Below are 16869 nucleotides of genomic sequence, written 5' to 3'. Positions count from 1 at the left end.
AACTCTCCCCAAGCCAGGGTTTTGCAATGAGGGCAGACTAATTTTATTAACTTCAGGAGAATTTCAAAAAGCTTCAGGGCCTTCATGGCAGACAGCGAGAACCCCAAAGTTGGTCTAAGTGCTACATAAACACAGACCTAGGGCTGGGAAGTGGAGGGCACTCAGCACTTCTTGTTTACATTCTCATTTCACCATGTGGGCCAGTGTGTGGGCTGGCAGGGCCTGTAATCCTCCTGGTGTGATGCCATTCAGTTCACTAACCTACATTACCACAATATTTTTGTAAGTATCCGGGATAAGGTGAGGAGTGAATGGGCTTTTTGTGACCCTCTGAGGAGGGCCCAAGGGGCTCCCTCCTGCTGCTGGCCTCATAGTCTCACTGGAGCTGGAGTGGCAGTTTAAAAAGGATTTCAGGTTCAAATGGAGCGTCGCTCTCACTTCTGTGCTCTTCTCTTATGGTTTGGCCAGAAGACAAAAACAGTGCTGCTGACTGGGCGTGATGGCCTCTCCCACTACCTTCGGTGTCTCCGATTCCATTTGTAGGTCAGATGGTGAAGTGGGGAGGCTGGCCTCCAGGACATCTCTAGGCACCTGGTCTGAGGAACGCTAGTGTCCCCCTGCCCACTGACAGTCTCCACTGTCACTTTACAGCAGCCTGAGGGGACCCTTCTAGGAGCCAGCAGCAACACCCTCCCGCCCCAGACTCCTGGCCCTTGGCCCCGCGCCCCACCTGGCCTGCCACAGACGAAAGCCGGAAGCTGTCCTCAGCCACGTTCTGGGAGAGCTGCCTCCACCTCATTAGTTCATCTTTAGAAAAGTGCTGCAGACACCCAGCAAGGTTAGAGGACTTAGCCCAAGTCACACATTCTAGTTTGTCCTGCTGCTTGGTGGCCCCAAGGAACAAGAGCTAAGGGCTTCCTGACAGAGATTTGGCAGCAGTGAAGGAGCCCAGCCATAGCATGCTCCATCCCTTGGGCTCCCCGGAGCCAGGCTGTGACTGGCTGGACCCAAGCTGGCCTGCAAGTGTGTGCCAAGGGCACCGGGCAGCCCCATTCCCCCAGTCCCAGCTGCTGAAACCCCAGGCCTCTGGAAGAACTGATCCCCAAATGCAGGGACCTAGCCCCCATGGGGCTGCCTGGTGCAGGGAGGGAAGGATGCAGGGAGAGAGGGCAGGTGGAGCATGGCCACACGATGCAGGAAGTGTGATGGGCTGGAGCACCTTACTGTGAAAGGAAGACATGGTTGCCCATGGACACGCTGCTATGAAGTGTTGCGGGCCAGACACGGAGCACGTGAAAGGCAAGTGATGTGAACTACTGATTCCTGGAGCCTCCAGTTTCCTCACCCACAAGGTGAGGTTGGAGGAAGGGTGAGCTTTCTCCATCTGTGGTGCTAGAGAATTCCAAGTAACCAGTTCCAGTACAGGCCTCTGCTTGGGAAAATGTGGCATACTAGAGACAAGAGAACACTGAGGGCAAAGGCTAAGAGGATGGAGCCAGGTGTGAGGAAAGATAAAAGGGGCTAAGAGCAGACTAGAGCGCTGCTGTCCAACGTAGCTTTAAGGTTTTGCAGCAGAAGGGCAGATCCCAGAGGGCATGGTTGAGCTGCTGCTTGTATAGGAGGTTAGAGCTGGGGCTCTGGAGCCAGACTACCTGGGCTCAAAACCCTAGTGTGGAGGCCTTGGGGACTGGCCTATGGCTTAACCTGTGTGGGCCTCAGCTCCCGTGTACAATGGAGAAAGAGAGCTGCTGTGGATTCACATGGAGACCCTGCTGCCCCACATTCTCTCCCTGGATCTCCCCCAGCTGCACCACACAGGACCACAGGGTCTATGCCTCCAACTCCGCTGGCCACTGCCCCGCAGATGTGAGCAGACCTTACGGCTGACATAGCAATCTCCCACAGCAGCCTGCATGCCAGAGGGCTGCAGTGGGAGTGGTAGGAGAGGCAAGAACGACGCCTGTGCACAGGTCTCCCAGTCCCCCAGCATAGCTGCAGCCTGCCTGTACCAGCTGCCCCGCAGGAGCTGGCCTAAGCGTATTTCTGCATCCCAGAACAAACCCCTTCCAGAAATTACTAGAGGCAGGAGTGAGGTGGGTGCTAAGAGGGGACTCAAATGTCTGCTGCATGAAACCTCATTGAATTAAAAGTCTGGTTGGGAGAGGGACAATAGCCCTTACTGATGAAGGCAGTAAGGGCTATATTTCTAGAGAGCTTCAGGAAGACCAGGGTCATTACCTGTTCCGGGTGTTGAAGGCAAGGGACTGGGGAAATGGCTTTCCTTAGCTTTATCCATCTATAGAATATGTGTATGTGCGCATGTGCAACAGTTGGGCTCCTTTCCAAATTACACACTCTTCCCACTAAAGGAGAGACCTCAGAGATCAGACACCAGCGCATTCAACAAGGAAAAACCAGGGAACAGTTGGAGGTTTTTCATTTTGAAATCAATCATTGTGACGTCAAAGCAAAGGCAACGCATGTGGGATTTGCTCAGCAGGCCTTGCTCTTGGGGAACAATGCTGAAATGGGGCCAGCACAGTTCCAACAATAGCTGTAAAGGGGGACTTTCACTGTTTGCATGAATAATTTGCTTCATTTATTAGCCTTCAGTCACTGGAGCAGTCACTGGCTGCACACAGAAGCCAGCCCCTTGCTGACGAGCCAGGTGAGGTCCCATACTCCCCAGCTTCTGAGTGGGGACTTGGCTGCTAGTGCACATAATTATCTCATTACATGTGTGTGTCTCTCTCAGGGCCCAGCTCCCATGATGAGGCTTGGGAATTGCCCAAGTTCTGAAGTGACTATTCTGATTCAAACTGGAGAAGCAGCACCAGAAAGAAGGGCAGTGAGCTGTGAAATGGAGCTTTGAGCTGGCTCTGCTGTCGGGGGGACTGGCATCCTCCTGATGAGAAAAGGGGCTGGGAAGCCTTGAGTCCTAACTCTGCCTCTTCCAGCTCTACGACCTGGCAAGGGACTCCTCTGAACTTCAGTTTCTTCCTCTTAAAAAGGCTGTTGTTAGGATTAGGGGTGTTGATGTTGGCAAGAACACCCAAGACTTGGTAGCAAGATGACTACCCAAAGGAAAGAATCTCGACTGGAAGAATGTCAAACTAGAGAAGCTAAAGTGGAGAATGGAAGCACCATTTGGGACAGGGAATCTTCTAACATAACCAGAAACCACAAGATATAGAGACTTATCGAACCTGCTGAAGAAAAGCAAGGACACTAACATACTCAGCACAGACTTGCTGGGGGCTGCCCTCAGGTCTCCCCTCTTCCTCCACCCAAAGTCCTCTCTGAGGCCCCTCTGCAGATGGGGTGTTAACACTTCCAGGGAAGTTCAAGGCCACCAGGGTTGACTCCTTCCCCTGGGATGCTGATGATGCTCTGGTACCATCCCTCCTTGTTTGGCATCGGGAGGGATTTCAGCAAGGCCAACCTTTTCCTCCTCTGAGTGCAGGGCCGTACGGACCTGGGCAAGCCAAGTCACTGCTCTGAGCCTCAGTGTTGTCTCCTGCGAAACAAGACAAACGTGTCCGCCTCCAAGGCTGTTGTTGTGAAGAGATGACATTTCTGATGTGACAGTACGCAGTCAGCAAGGACCAGCCTCGTCGAAACCCCTGGGGTAAGCCCAGGGAAGGAAAGTAGCCTTCGATTCACCTCATTTCCTCAAGCAAGTTCCAGAGGCTCAGGGTGAGGAGGCCCCGCGGCAGCCATCACGGAGGGCACCCACCCAGGGAGGACTGTGCCCGCCGCTGCCCACACCCAGCTCGCAGACTGCCACAGCTGCCTTTCCGAGACCTGGGCCAGCCACCACTGAGCAGGTGCCCTGGCTCCCAGACGCCCCCCTCACGACCTCCTATCCCCACTGAGTCCCCACCTGCTCCTCTTTTCCATCACTTAGGCACCCAGACCGCTAAACGTCCTGTCGGTGACTGAGCAGGAGGTACCCAGGCATGGGTCCCAAAGGCAGCTGCTTTTCCATGGAGAAAAAAGAAGACGTTACTGAGCACTTAATACGATGAGGTGTGATCAAAAACTACGGTGAATTTTTACGTTAAAAAAATGTATTACAGTGAAAGACACATAGCCATTAATCCCCTTCAAAATATGCCCCCCCCCAAACACCCTTAGCCCATCCTTCTTGCCACTGTCTGAAGCAGTTCTGGAAGTCCTGTTTTGTGAGTGTCTTTAGTTGCGCTGTGGTGGCCGCCTCCATGTCCTGAATCGTTCTTACTTTGGGGAAGAGCCAGAAGTCGCACGGTGCCAGCTCCAGTGACTAAGGTGCAGGAGGACACACCGTCACGTGTTTATTTGACAGAAATTGCCGTACCAGAAGCGATATGTGACACGGAGCGTTGTCATGATGGAGGATGAACCGTTTGCCCATTTCATGTAAATGCGGTGTTCGTGATCCATGATTTACAGCACACTTTAAAACACACCTCCCAACTGTACCACACGTCTGACTGACTGCACCGAACAAGTCGAAACTTGTCCCACACTGTTACTAAAGTTCGATGCGCCACTTCCCGTGTTGAAGATCCTGCCTTTCCACTGAACGGCACTGGGCAGCACATTGACCGTATTTTTATTTATCGCACCCAGCCCTCGTGCCTGGCCCCTTGCACATGTGGCCTCATCAACTCCCACCACAGCTCCTTTAAAAAAAAAGGTCATGGAGAGGGGTGGGGGAGAGACTTGCACACAGCAGGCCAAGCCGGTGCCTGCTCAGTGCACTGGTGTCTAGAGCCAGCTCTTTCTACCACGCCAAGCTGCCTCGACCCTATGTCTATATGAGAACAAAACGCAATTTCCAAAGGAAGGCTAACAGGCCACGGGAGGCTCTCAGTTATCGATGCTGACATGTGCGAGGAGGAGAGAGGCCGAGAGTCCGGGTTGGGGCCAGAACACTAGGACAGCCATCTGATTGCATCCCTAAGGAGGTCACCTTCTCAGATTCTGCTTCAGGGGCACCTATCTTCTCAAGTGGCCTGGGAGCTGACATAGCCTTCAGCCTGTGGATAGGGGCCTGGGGAGCGAGGCGCAGCACAATGAGCCAGTGGCTGGCTGGACCACAATGCTGCTTCCTCCCGGGGCTGGGGTGCTAAAGCTGCCCACCTGGAGCTGCCAAGCCTGCCACCTGTCCCCTGCTCGGGAAGGACATCAAGGAGACTCTGCTCACCAGAGACACAATGGCCAGCACCTTCCTGGTGTCATGGACACGTTTAATAAGCCATCAGCAGTGCAGCAGGCAAGCCAGGAGCCGAGAAGCAGCGCTGCTTCTGACTTCAGAGCTGGCCAGCGACCCTGGTGGATTTATACTTGGTGGGGCCAATGCGGCAGCCCCCTCTGGCCCAGCCCTAAGCCCTCCCGTCCGGGATCAGTGGGCGCCAGATCCAGGGTGACCAGCATGCCTGGCCTGATTCCATTACGGGGGGGAGGGGTGCCAGCTTCTTTCTACCACCCCAGCTGGGAACCCCGCATTTGTGCCATGAGGAAAGTCTGAGTAGACAGCAGTGAGGATGGCACTGCTCACCAAGGGCCCACCCTGAGCCAGGTCCAGCACTCAGCCTCTCACATATATTGACCCCCTCCACTCCTTATGCTACTCGGCAAAACAGGGGACATATAGCTCCCATTTCTCCAGTAAGGAAACTGAGCGGAAGAGACTTGCCCCAAGTCTTACACCTGCAGGGAATCCACCCAGCAGGCCCTGGGATGCTGGCAAGGTTGTCTGGCTGGAGCCTTAACTCCCTGGGCTTCCGGCAGCCTTGGCCTACAGACATCGCCATGCTTGGCCCTCTCCTTACCTCCAGCCTTAATCTCAAGGAAGTATCTACTTGGCCCTGTCTGCCTGCCTCCCTAGCCTGCCACGCTCTAGCACCCAACTTCACAATTATTGGCAAGCCAGCCGTGGTGTGCTAAGGTGTGAGCACTGTCTTTGTCCTGGTGGTGAGGTGGGCTGAAAAGAGATTTTTGAGTAACAGCTGGAAGGTCCACCTTTGTTTTATAGAAAATGATTTGGGTGGAGTTGTGCAAACTGCCAGGGCAGGGAGGGAGGTGGGTGGATGGGGAGGAAAGGAGGGCCCCCTGGAGTGTGGCAACAGTAGGAGGTATGAAATGGAGCAGGCAGGGGTGCAGGGCACGCGCCACTGTTGGCACTTTGGCCTCATGTGCCCCACTTCTGTTCATTACAAATGAGAAAACAGGACCACACAGAGTAAATGACTAGTGATGGTCAGATGACTCAAGTCAACCCAGGGTGCTGGAACTCTGGGTAAGACTAGAAGACTAGGTGAGACAAGCGAGGCTGGGCACCGCGAGTGGACAGCTTCTCTGCAGGCTGCTCTGCTGGCCTTGCTAAGAGAATTTCTCCAGCACAAGTTGAACAGAAGAAGCCAGGCTACCCCAGCCCCTAGCCTGCAGTGTTTTCCCTGCTTGGGGATAAAGAGCCTGGCTTTAGTAGCTGGTCCTGTCTGCCTCTTGGAGCTCCTGTCCCCTGCCCTCCAGTTGCTGGGCACCCTGGGCTGAGGGTTCTTTCCCAAATGGCCAGGGCCAGGCATGGCGGCTCTGTGCCTCTGGAGAACTAGTGTTTGTATTTCACATCCCCATGACTGTCTTGTAACTACCAATTATACATTCTAATCCCTTCACCTTTCCCACCCATCCCCCGCAATCCCGCTCCCATCTAGCAATCATCAGTTTGTTCTCTGTATCTATGAGTCTATTTCTGTTGTTTGCTAGTTTATCCTGTTCTTTAGATTTCACATATAAGTGAGATCATATGGTATTTGTCTTTCTCAGTCTCACTTGTTTCACTTAGGATAATACCTTCTAGGTCCATCTATGTTAGCAAATGGTAAGATTTCGTTATTTTTTATGGCAGAGTAGTACTCCGTTTTATGTATGAACCACAATGTCTTTATCCAATTGTCTAATGATGGGAATTTTGGTTGTTCTCATATCTTGGCTATTGTGAATAGTGCTGCAGTAAACAAAGGGGTGCATGTATCTTTCAGAATCGGTGTTTTGAGTTTCTTTGGATAAATACTCAAGAGTGGAATTTCCGGGTTATAAGGTAATTCTATTTTTAATTTTTTGAGGAACCTCCATACTATTTTCCATAGTGCCTGCACCAATTCGCAATCCCACCAACAGTGCACAAAGCTTCCCTTCTCTCCATATCCTCGCTAACACTTGTTGTTTGTTGATTTATCGATGATGGCCATTCTGACAGGTGTGAGGTGATACCTCATTGTGGTTTTCATTTGCATTTCTCTGATTAGTGACATTGAGCATCTTTTCATATGTCTATTGGCCATCTGTATGTCCTCTTGGAGAAATGTCTATTTAGGTCCTCTGCCCATTTTTTATTTGGATTGTTTTCCTGGTGTTGTATGAATTTTTAAATAAATTTTGGATATTAATCCCTTATCAGATGTATCATTGGCAAATATATTCTCCCATTTGGTAGGATGTCTTTTCGTTTCATTGATGGTTTCCTTTGCTGTACAAAAACTTTTTAGTTTGATGTAGTTCCATTGGTTTATTTTTCTTTCCTGGACCTTGCCCAAGTAGATACATCAGTAAAAATACTACTAAGGGTAATGTCTAAGAGATTACGTCCTATATTTTCCCCTAGGAGCTTTATGGTTTCAAGTCGTACATTTAAGTCTTTAAGCCATTTTGAGTTTATTCCTGTATATGGCATAAATAGGTGGCCCTGTTTCATATTTTTGCATGTATCTGTCCAGTTTTCCCAGCACCATTTATTCAATAGATGTCTTTAACCCATTGTATATTCTTGCTTCCTTTGTCCTAGATTAAATGACCATATAGGCATGAGTTATTTCCGGCTTCTCTATTCTGTTCCATTGATCTATGTGTCTATTTTTATGCCAATACCATGATGTTTTGATTACTATGGTCTTGTAGTATAATTTGATATCAGGTAGTGTGATACCTCCAGCTTTTTCTTTTTTTCTCAGGATTGCTGTGGCGATTTGAGGTCTTTTATGGTGCCATATAAATTTTAAATTATTTGTTCTAGTTCTGTGAAAATGCCATTAGTATTTTGATAGGGATTCAAATCTGAATCTATAGATTGCTTTGAGTAGTATGAACATTTTAATTTATTCCTTCTATTTATGACCATGGTATATGCTTCCATTTGTATCTTCTTTAATTTATGTCTTCAATGTCTTACAATTTTCTGAGTACAGGTCTTTTACTTCTGTGGTTAAATTTATTCCTAGATATTTTATTTTATTTTTTGATGCAATTGTAAATGGGACTGTTTTCTTAATTTCTCTTTCTGATAGCTCATTATATAAAAATGCAACCAATTTCTGAATATTAAATTTGTGTCTTGCTACTTTATTAATTTATCAGTTCTAATAGTTTTTTGGTGAAATCTTTGGGGTTCCCTATATATAGTATCATGTCATCTGCAAATAATGAGTTTTACTTCTTCCTTTCCAATTTGGATGCCTTTAATTTCTTTTCTTTGTCTGATTGCTGTGGATAGGACTTCCAGTGCTATGTTGAATAAAAGTAGTGAAATTGGACATCCTTGTCTTGTTCCTGAACTTAGGGGGAATGCTTTTAGCTTTTCCCTGTTAAGTATGACGTCAGCTGTGGGTTTGTCTTATATGGCCTTTATTATGTTGAGATATGTTCCCTCTATTCCCACTTTGCTGACACTTTTTATCATAAATGGATACTGGATTTTGTCAAACAATTTTTCTGCATCATTGATAAGACTGTATGATTTTTATTTTTCATTTTATGTGGTGCTATCACGTTGATTGATTTGCAGATATTGAACCAACCTCGCATACCAGGAATAAATCCCACTTGATTGTGGTATATGATCTTTTCAATGTATTGATAAATTGGATTTGCTAATATTTTGTTGAGGATTTTTGCATCTGTGTTCATTAGGGATACTGGCCTAGTTTTTTTTGTAATGTCTTTGTCTGGTTTTGGAATCAGAGTAATGGTGGCCACGTAAAATGAGCTTGGGAGCCTTCCCTCCTCTTGAACTTTTTGGAATAGTTTGAGAAGAACAGGTGTTAATTCTTTTTTGAATGTTTGGTAAAATTCACGTGTGAAGTCATCTGGTCCAGGACTTTTATTTGTTGGGAGCTTGTTCATTACTGATTTGATGTCATTAGCAGCGATTTGTTAGTTCAGATTCTGTTTCTTCTTGACTCAGACTTGGAAGATGTATGCTTCTAGGAATTTATCCATTTCTTCCAGATTGCCTAATTGGTTGACATATAGTTGCTTGTGGAATTTTCCTAAAATATTTTGTATTTCTGTCGTATCTCTTGTTACAACTCCTCTTTCATTTCTGATTTTATTTGGGTCCTCTCTTTTTTTTTTTTGATGGGTTTGGTTAGAAGTTTGTCAATTTTGTTTATCTTTTCAAAAAAAAAACCAGCTCTTGGTTCAATTTCTGTCTTCAATGTCTTATAATTTTCTGAGTACAAGTCTTTTCTTCCTTGGTGTTTTGTATTGTGTTTTTAGCCTCTATTTCATTTTTATCTGCCATGATCTTTATTATTTCCTTCCTTGTCCTCATTTTGGACTTTGTTAGCTGTTCTTTTTCCAGTTCCTTTAGGTGTAAAATTGGACTATTTAAGATTTGTTTCTTGTAGGTAGGCCTGCATTGCCATGAATTGCCCTCTTAGGACAGCTTTCACCGTGTCCCATAGATTTGGGGTCACTGTGCTTTCATTTTTGTTTGTCTAAGGGTATCTTCTTGTTTCTTCTTTGATCTTATTGGTGACCCATTCATTATTTACTAGCATGTTATTTAGCTTCCATATGTTTGTGTGTTTTCCAGTTCTTTCCTTGTAACTGATTTTTAGTTTCACACCATTGTGGTCAGAGAAGATGCTTGATGTGATTTCGATCTTAAATTTATTGAGACTTGTTTTGTAGCCTAATGTGGTCTATCTTGGAAAATGTTCCATGTACACTTGAAAAGAATGTACATTCTGCTGCTTTGGGGCGAAGTGCTCAAAAAAATATCAATCAAATCCATCTGGTCTAGTGTGTCATTTAAGGATACTGTTTCCTTGTTGAGTTTCTGTCTGGAGAATCTGTCGATTGGTGTCAGTGGGGTGATAAAGACACCTACTACACTGTCACTGTCAATCTCTGTCTTATGTCGGTCAATATTTGTTTTATATATTTAGGTGATCCTATGTTGAGTGCATAGATGTTTATTAGGGTTATGTTCTCTCGTTGGATTGATCCCTTTATCATTATGCAACACCCTTCTTTGTCTCTTATTATAGTCTTCATTTTAAAGTCTATTTTGTCTGATATAAGTATTGCTACCTCAGCTTTTTTGTCATTTCCATTTGCATGAAATATTTTTTTCCATTCCTTTACTTTCAGTCTATGTATGTGTTTTGATCTAATGTGGGTCTCTTGTAGACAGTACAGGCATAGATCTTCTTAAGTGATTATTGATAGGTACATAGGTATTGCCATTTTATTACGCCTATTTTCGATCTTCTTTTGTTCTTTGTTTTGTTTTCCTCCTTCTCCTTCTTAAAGAAGTCTTTTGACATTTCTTATAATACCAGCTTGGTGGTAATGAATTCCTTTAGCTTTTTTCTTGTCTGGGAAGTTCTTTACCTCTTCTTCAACTTTAAGTGATAGCCTTGCTGGGTAGTCTTGGATATAGACCCTTCTTTTCCATTACTTTGAATATTTCCTGCTACTCCCATCTGGTCTGCAAAGTTTCTGTTGAGAAGTAAGCTGATAGTCTTATGGGAACTCACTTTTAAGAAACTAGTTGTCTTTCTTTTGCTGCTCTTAGGAATCTCTTTGTCTTTAACCTTTGCCATTTTAATTATAATGTGGCCTGTTTGGGTTCATTTTGTTTGGGACTCTCCGTACTTCTTGTGCTTGTATGTTTACTTCCTTCAACAGGTTAGGGAAGTTTTCGGTCATTATTTCTTCAAATAGGTTCTTGATCCCTTGCTCCTTCTCATCTCCTTCTGGTACTCCTATGATGTGAATGTTGTTATGTTTGGTGTTGTCCCCCCATAGGTCCCTTAAACTATCTTCGTGTGTGTGTTTTTTTCTCTTTTATCTTTTTGTTGTCCTGATTCGGTGTTTTCTGCTATATTGTCTTCTAAATTGCTAATTAGATCCTCTGCTTCACTGAATCTGCTGTTGATTCCTTCTACTGTATTCTTCATTGCAGTTATTGTATTCTTTATTTCTGACTGGTACATTTTTATGATTTCTATGTCCTTCTTTATGCTTACTACCTCTTTGTTGAAGTTTTCACTAAGTTCCTTAAGCATTCTTATAACCAGTGTTTTAATCTCTGTCTGTGGTAGGTTGGTTGCCTCCATTTCATTTAGTTCTATTCCTGGAGGTTTCTCCTGTTGTTTTATTCACTGGGTAGCCTTATGCAGTATGTGTCCTGTGTGGTCCAATGGCTCAGTCTCCCTAAACTCCTGTGCATGTGTTCCAGGAGTGTCCCTTGAGTGTGTTCTTCTGCTGTAGTTGAGCCTTGATTGCTTTTGGTGCACCAGTGAGTAGGACTGACTCCCAGTCTGACTGTGAGGACTGGCGATGCCCACAGTGCATATGGGGGTTGATTCCTCAGAGGGGGATTCATTCCAGCAGGGTTTTGTGCTTGTTGAGAAGACCCTTTGGGGGTGCTGCTTGTGGGGCGAACCAGGTAGTGCTCTGGTGTGGTCTGATGCTGGTCTCTGTGTATGCTGTTTCTGGCACCTCTTGGGAGGTGCTCCCATGAAGGCCAATTTCAGCCTTGCCTATGACTGGCCCGGGGCTACCAGATAGGAGTTACAAAGCTATATGCGATTGGTTGCTGCCTATGCTGGACCTGGAGTTGTGTGTGTGGGGACTCACTGTGAACCAAGGTTGGCTGCCAACAGTACTGAGCCTGGGGTAGCTTAGCAAAAGGCCCAGGGCCCCCTAGGCCTGTTGCCACCTGCCTGTAAGGCTCAACTGTTGAAAGATCCTCCTTAGATACACAGGCCAGGCTGTTCGACCTGGTGTTGAGAGTGTCCCAAGTGATGGAGCACTAGCTGGGCAGAGGGGGGTTCTCTAGGGAGTCACAGGGTGTGGGCTGTGGTTTTTACAAAGTTAATGCAGATTCAGTTCTTGAACCAGTGCCGGGCCTGTGAGCACTTTGCAAAACGCTCTGAGAACATCATGGCCAGCCACCACCTGCCTTGTGAGCTGCCCAAGAGACGATATAGCACAAGTTGTGGATGACTGCTTGCCACCAAAAGTTCCCTAGGTGGCCATGGGCTGTCTGGTGCTACAAAAGCCTTCTGCAGCTTGTGGGACTGGGCTGGCCACCCAGGAGCCGAGAATGTTCCTGGTGACATAGCACTAGCTGGGGAGTGCGGGGATCCGGGTGATCACTAACGTGGTGTGCATGCACAGATTTTACCAGACTGATGTGGTCTCAGATTTGGCTCTTTGGGGAAGAGATCAATACAGAAAAGATGGTGCCCTCCTGTAGGCTACATGGGAGGCAGGCTCCACACAGGCACAATGGCAGCTGTCCCTGCAGCCCTCGCCCCAGACAGACCCACACAACTCAGTCATTCCCCGTATGTCTCTGGCACCTCTCAAGCTGCCACCCCTCCACACCAGAGCCCAGGTGGGTGTTTGCAAGCGAGTGAGTGTGTGTGCAGGCCCTTTAAGAGGATGTGTGGACTTCTAGCCACCCTCCATCTCACTGGGACAGACTGACAGAGTACTCCCTGATTTTCACTGCCAGATGTGGTAGGGACTCCTCTTCCCCGCACTGGACCCCTGGGCTGGGAGCCCGGTGTGGGGCTGGCATGGGACCCGTCCCTCTTCACGAGGGACCTCCACCACCAAGGTATCCCTCCCAGTGCTCAACCACTACATGCGGATTTGGGGTCAGCCCGTTTTGCATCTCCACCCCTCTTGCCAGTCTTGATGTGACCTCTTCTTTATATCTTTATAGGGGTTCTGTTCAACTAGTCTTCAGATGATTCTTGAGGTTGATTACTCTTTAATTTAGTTGTAATTTTGATGTGATCCTAGGAGGCAGCAGGAATAGTGTTTACCTATCCTCCATCTTGGACCTTCCCCTTGGTTAGTATTCTTAATCTTAAATTCCAGCTTGTCTGAAATTAATATTACCACTAATGCTTTCTTTTTGTTTATAGTCACCTGACATCTTTTTATCCATCTTTCTATTCTTAACCTTTGTTTATCACGTTAAGTGTGTTTCTTACAAACAGCATATAACCAGATTTTGTGTTTTTATCCAATCTATCAGTCTCTGTATTTAAATAGGACAACTCAGCTATTCATATTTAGTATGACCGATACTTAATTTTGTTCTGTTTTTATTATTATTTATGAACAACATTCTTGTTTTCCTCATTTTTCCTGGTCTAATCAAATTTGTTCTAGTTTTTCCTTAGTGAATGTGGAAGTTCTACTATACTTTTCCATTCCACTCATAGTTTCTTTCCCTTTCTCTGTGTTGATAATCTTATACACATTTCTATATTTTTTTACTTGAACATGGGATACTAATGTTTTCCCTCACCACCATATGCTCTAACTCCCTTCCCCATGTCCTCTCCCCAGAAAGACAGCCCTTTAGAACAACTTTATTTCCCCTCTCCCCCCTGGGGTGAGACCTCCAGATTGGCTCTGTTAACCTGAGACCCACCCCAGGACTTGACTCCTAGGGAATGCAGAGAGCAGAGGACTTCTGGTTGTAGATGACATTAGATTTTTCCTTGGAGGATGTGCACTCCATTTAGATTGGGGGTTGACAAACTATAGCTAGAGGGCAAAATTCTGCCTACTCTCTGTTTTTGTGTGTCTTTTGAGCTAAGAATGTTTTTTTATATTTTCCAAAGGGTTGAAAAACAGCAAAAGAAGACTATTTCATGTTGTTTGAAAACTGTAAGAAATTCAGATTTAAGTGTCCATAAATACACTTTCCTGGCACTCAGCCATGCCCACTCATTTCCATCTTGTCCACAGCAGCAGAGGTGAGCAGTTGCAACAGAGACCTAGGAGGTGCTGGGCGCACAACAAATTGTAGTGATGCAGGGAGAGCTCCACCGATTCGTATCTAACCACATGTTTTGGTTATTTACTTGTATTAACAGTGCATATCCACTAGTGTGTATTCAAAACAGAAAAATTAGACTTCTAATGTCACACTTCTAAGGCTCAGTAAGGTGTGGATGTTATTTTATAGAATTACATAGCAAAGTGTTGTATTTATTATTGGCTCTGCTGACAAAATACAGCATATATTAATATCACAATATTCCCAGCTAACAGGAAAACAATGGTCAGAAAAATGAGAAAATTTCAGTATATCTCATCATAGCGGAATTTCTTCACACACACACACACACACACACACACACACACACACACACACACAATGAGAATGAGGCTGCAACCATAGTCAGTTTTTAAGTGACACATTTGTTGCTGGGCAAGGAAAGCCATTTCCAATGGTGAGCTAATTATGTTGTGTTTGATTGTAGCAGTTCAGAAAGACAGTCCAGAGAAAACTAGCTTGTAAGATGATTAGAAATGGGGCAAGGCCAGTTGCTTGAATGTGGCCCATTGGCCATAGTCGCTCTAGGTGACACCAGTGAGTTAAGCCACATGCCACTTGCACCAGCTCAGGATGTCTCCTGACCTCAGGGGTTAGAGGAGCTGGTCCCTGTGCTTTGGAGAGGGATAATGAAGTCCTGGCGAAAGGACTGAAATACCATTCTGGCCGCAGGCTCCAGGATTTATTTTTCTGACACTAACAGTTTGAAAATTAATAATCATAAAAACAGCAAGCACAGAGTTAGGAGCCAAGCACTGATCTCGGGCCCTTGTATATATATAGTCCCCAATCTTGCCTATATCTCACCCCACAGGGTAGCACTGTGACAGTCTCTAGGCGCAGGCAAGTCTCATGACTGCCCTATTTCCAAACTAGAAGGCAGCAAGGATAGACCTAAAGCCCATGCCTGCCAGGGTCCTAGGCATGTACAGCTGACCAGTATGCCACACAGCCCAGAACACAGCTAACCAAACAATCTGAAAATTTCTGGGCACTCTGGGCCCTGCTTAAAGCAAACAGGGCCGCCCCTTACAACCAGCCCAGCCTTCCTGCTGCACCTGTGCTAGAGTTCACTTGTACATATGACGCCCTATGCTATGGTGACTCCTTTGTTAACCCTGTGAGGTTAACAATTTGCCCCTGAACGAATGAGGATGCTGATAAAACAGCTGTCCAAGGTATGCAGTGCTACACGGAATAGCCGGGGTTTGAGCCCTGTGCCTCTGATCCCCAAATTCACAGCCTTATCAACCCTACCAGGAAGGAAAGTCTCCCACCAAGGAAACTCCTTGAGTAGCTTGAGTAATTTCAGCAGTGCATTTACTTGCTCCTCAAAAACTTACCTGCTCCCCATGCTCCCATCCTTGAAGGAGGACTGCTGCCCCACCACTGACAGGCCTGAGTGGGGACAATTAGATTTGTGAACACCAAGTGGGGCACTACTCCATGGTATCTATGCCACCATAGAATAATTATGCTTCATAATGCTGCTAATAAATCCAGCTAAACAAAAGAGTGGCGCATGCTGTATCACCTTCATTTTTAACCAGCATCTGGGGGCTGGCCTAGGGCTGATGGAGCCCTTGGACAGGCTACCATGGTCGGCTCTTCACACTTCCCAGTGAGCCCAGGACCTTAGGCATATGCCACGGCTCTGCAGATGAGAAAACCAACGTTCACAGAAGACAGTCCCCTGCGCAGAGAACAGCAGAGAAGGGATGGAGACCCAGCTCCATGACTGACACAGCGGAAATGCAGGATGACCAAGCTCTGCCTGGCTGAGCTGGAGGGCTGTGCTTATAGAGCTGGGGATCCTGGATCCGGGGCCTGAGAGTGAGTAAGAAAGGGGCTGCTTCTCTCTTCCCCACCAGAGGGCGGCTTAGCTATAGGGGTAGTAGAGGATGAGACATAGGTGAGGAGGAGGCGGGGAGGGGAAGGGTCTGCAATGACAGAGAGCCCCAGAGGAAAACACCTGGGAGGGAGACAGGAAGGGTGGTGGGTGATGAAAATCACAACACTGTCTGATGGCCAAGGCCCTAGGCACCGTCCCCTGAGCACCTGCTTGGGACAGATCTGACACTGCACTGGAGCTGCACTGACTCGGGGAGGGCTAGAGCAACGGGGGACCTTGTCCCATTGTCCGAGGAACAAAACTTCAGGGCCTGCTGAGAGCCTCAGCACACACCCCAATAGGAGTCTGCGCTCCCCAACACTGGAGTCTCAGCAAGGCCATGCTCGGTGAGCTAACACCCAGTCTCAGCCCATCCACACGGGCCCTCAGTCCGGCAGCCGGCCACAGGCACAGTGAGATCTGCACATCTATGCGAGGACCTGCAGGGACAGGTGCTGGGGTGGATGGGCCCACCCTCACCGCAAGCCCAGCCCGACCCCACCCAATGGGAGACGGGGTTTCCAGGAGTTTGGGAACTTGTGTGGCCGCTCTCAGGCTACCACATGTGTCTATCCCAATGACTGGCCTACACACTAGACTGGCTCACCCGCACGCTTCAGATCCCCCTCCAGTGATGTCAGACAGCCCTGAAAGCTAGCAGCGTGGACCCTGCCCTGTGTCACCTTCCTACCTCTTGCTCTCCGGCACCCCCTGCCACCGTTAGCTCCTACTCCCCCACCCCACAGGCTGATAACAGACTTGGCCCATATGACCAGCCATGCTGCCTCCCTTGACAAGACCAGCTGGGGGAAGGTACAGGAGCCACCCTGCCTGATGGAGG

At 47.2% G+C, this 16869-nt stretch overlaps 1 protein-coding gene across 3 annotated transcripts in view; it reads right to left on the bottom strand.

Moving 5' to 3' along the window:
* The window catches only part of EEFSEC (eukaryotic elongation factor, selenocysteine-tRNA specific), a 329667-nt gene that overhangs the window by 105672 nt on the left and 207126 nt on the right, over positions 1-16869 (bottom strand). The window lies entirely within an intron of this gene.

The sequence above is a fragment of the Rhinolophus hipposideros genome (genome assembly GCF_964194185.1).
Source record: "Rhinolophus hipposideros genome assembly, chromosome: 17".
Taxonomy (NCBI): domain Eukaryota; kingdom Metazoa; phylum Chordata; class Mammalia; order Chiroptera; family Rhinolophidae; genus Rhinolophus; species Rhinolophus hipposideros.
The sequence above is the reverse complement of the archived record's forward strand: the minus strand, read 5'-3'. Positions and strand labels throughout refer to the sequence as shown.